This window comes from Protobothrops mucrosquamatus, unplaced genomic scaffold, assembly GCF_001527695.2.
Source record: "Protobothrops mucrosquamatus isolate PMUCROS unplaced genomic scaffold, P.Mucros_1.0 scaffold13092, whole genome shotgun sequence".
Taxonomy (NCBI): Eukaryota; Metazoa; Chordata; class Lepidosauria; order Squamata; family Viperidae; genus Protobothrops; species Protobothrops mucrosquamatus.
In genome coordinates this window covers 3789-6804 of record NW_015398867.1, presented here as the reverse complement: position 1 = coordinate 6804, position 3016 = coordinate 3789, and the positions used below count along the sequence as shown (strand labels likewise).

At 48.2% G+C, this 3016-nt stretch overlaps 1 non-coding gene across 1 annotated transcript; it reads right to left on the bottom strand.

Annotated features, from left to right (window-relative positions):
• Positions 1-2555: 2555 nt before the first annotated feature.
• On the bottom strand, positions 2556-2627 carry TRNAC-GCA. Its single transcript has one exon. It is a non-coding gene; the product is annotated as a tRNA-Cys (tRNA).
• Between the last annotated feature and the right edge of the window lie 389 nt (positions 2628-3016).

Below are 3016 nucleotides of genomic sequence, written 5' to 3'. Positions count from 1 at the left end.
AGGGACCTCTTGATCTGCAGTCAAATGCTCTACCGCTGAGCTATACCCCCAGCACATAGGGTAGCCTCACCTAAGGTCTAATTTTGAGTACTGGTTTTACTGCATGTTTCTCTTCCCTCAATTTAGAAGCAATCCTTTTTCAAACATTACACCTATAATTCTACATCCGTTTTCCTGTAGCAGAACGTATAATTCTACACCCGTTTTCCTGTAGCAGAACAATCTTCTAGGAGACAGTCTGAATAGCCACATCTTCTCCATCAGACCTTCTAATCTTAAAAAAAAAAGGTCCTAACTTTCTAGGGATGCTCTCTCTATGGGAAGAGAGGGGTGGTGAGTACCATTTCTGCCAACAATGCAGATATAAACAGAAAACTCTGTTGTTGAACTACACCTGCAACCCTAGACCCTCAATAGTGAGCGTCATCAAGATACAACATTCACCCGTGTCTGGAGAATGGCCTTTTCCACCCTGGTCTTAAGTGTAGAGAATAATGCTTTGAGGACGCTCAAAAGGGGATGGAAAACACCTTGCCCGCTTGCTTATGGAGGAATCTTTTCATCCTCTAGCACAGTGGTTCTCAACCTGTGGGTCCGGACCCCATTTGGGGTTGATTGACCATTTCACGGGGGTCGCCAAGCAAGGCTGTCCGCCATTTTTTTTGTCCGCCATTTTTTCCCCCTTTTCCGGCGGGTGCCTTACCTCCCTTGGGCTGGGCCAGCTGGTGGTCGGCCTGCTCCGTCGCTGCCGCTTGCCAGCTACGCCTCGGCTGGCGCAGGGGGCAGAACCACGCATGTGCGGCGCTCCCGGGCAGGGAAAGTCCTCGACTTACGACCGGTTGGGTAGTCCTCGACTTACGACCGGTTTAGTCCCCGACTTACGACCGGTTTAGTCCTCGACTTACGACCGGTTTAGTCCTCGACTTATGACCGGTTGGGGTCGCGGCATTAAAAAGGTTGAGAACCACTGCTCTAGCACAGGGGTGTCAAACTCAATTTCATTGAGGGCCGCATCAGCATTGCGGTTGCCCATGGGGGGGCCGGCTGGGCGGGTGGGTGCATGGATGGAGTGGGTGTGGCCTACTGGGTAGGCGTGGCTAGCTCTACATCATTCGCATCAAGTGTGCCTGTGGGGGCCTGGGCAGGAGTGGGACAGATCTGAGGGTCTCTGGCAGAAGGGGGTGGGACCAGAGCAGAGCCCATTAAGCCGGATATGTGAAGTATAGGCGAGGGCCATTTGCTGGCCACTTCCAGGCGATGGTCCATTTCTTCATTCCTCATAAAGGGTGACACCTCCCCAGCATGCACCCAGGGGCAGGGCCGACGTGACAGGGGCTAGTTCCTCGCTGTTTCCAGACAGCCTTATGGAGCTAAGACTGAATGCATTTCAGCATAGATGGCCACCACAAAATTGTACATTGGCTCCCGACCGGACTGTTTCCAGGATGGCTTCGCGGGCCACATGAAATCATTTCGCGGGCCGCATCCGGCCCCCGGGCCTTGTGTTTGACATGTCTGCTCTAGCAACTTTCTCCAGCTTCTCCTGAAGGTCATGAAGCTCAAAACATTTCCCAGGTTTCCTGCTTCTCTGGAGAAAGGACTGGTGAGAACCAAGGGGTCCAAATCTCTTCAACGTTGAGAAGACAAAGCCATCCTTTCATCTCCTCATTTAGAACTGGGGGAAAATCCAGGATCTTGCCCTGATCAGGAAGGATTTTCAGGCTGCCTCTTCTAATTTAGCATCAATTTCCTTTCTCCCTTGGAGAAGTCAAGGTGAATTCTGGTCAGATACCCCAGGCCAGTTAAAATAGAAGACTCCCTACCCCACCCAACCTAGTACAGGTAGTCCTCGGCTTACATTTATTCATTTAGTGAGCGTTCGAAGTTACAGTGGCACCGAAAATGGTGACTTATGACCATTTTTCACACTTATGACCATTGTAGCATCCCTGTGGTCACGTGATCAAAATATTTATGATGGTTGCCCCATCCCGGAGTCATGTGATCACCTTTTGCGACCTTCTGACAAGCAAAGTCAAGGGGGAAGCCAGATTCACTAAACAACCATGTGACTACCTTAACAACTGCAGTGACTCAACTTGAGAACTGTGGCAAGAAAGGTCATAAAATGGGGCAAAGCTCACTTAACAACCTTCTTCCTTAGCAATGGAAATTTTGAGCTCAACTGTGGTTGTAAGTCGAGGGCTACCTGTATAAATGACGGGCCGCTTTCTTTTAAAAATAAAAAAAGGGCCCTTCTTGCTTCTCGGTGTGGATGGGAAAATATATTTCACAACACATTCCCTGCTGTTTAAAGTCCTCCAGGTTTTACCAACTACCAACAATTATATCCAAATAGTTCAAATTAAGAAGATATTCCTTTTTTCCCAAGGAGGTGTGGCTGAGAATGGTTAGCAAGCAACCAACCACCATCTAACCCCAATAACTAAGGATGTCAAATTAAGACCTTAGTCTTGGGAAACTGCCTCAATATTTATTTTCCACTCATTCTGGTGACACAGAAGACAAAACACTCCTTTTCCCACCCTAAAATAAGGGGGCACCCGGACTTGAACCAGGGACCTCTTGATCTGCAGTCAAATGCTCTACCGCTGAGCTATACCCCCACACTTGTTCCTCTCATGCAATCTAGTTAAGGATACTCATTAGGTCACACCCCTTTCCAGTGGCTGCCAGCCACAGGTGTATTTATGTGACGCTGATCTCTGTTTGACTGGCCACCCACACAAATTTTAATTACACTTCATTTTACACCAGACTCAGCTCGATGTGTATCTTGGGATAAAGAGTTCTTCAAACAATGCTCCTAGCTTCAAAGCACACACTACAGACCTATTGTCGGTGTTATGATTCCTGCTGGTATTTTGCAGGTGCTTGTTCAGCTTCTAGGCTGGAGTACAGATAGTCCAAGACTTACAACAGTTCATTTAGTGACCCTTCAAAGTTACAACATCACTGAAAAAACTGACTTATGACTGTTTTCCACACTTACGAC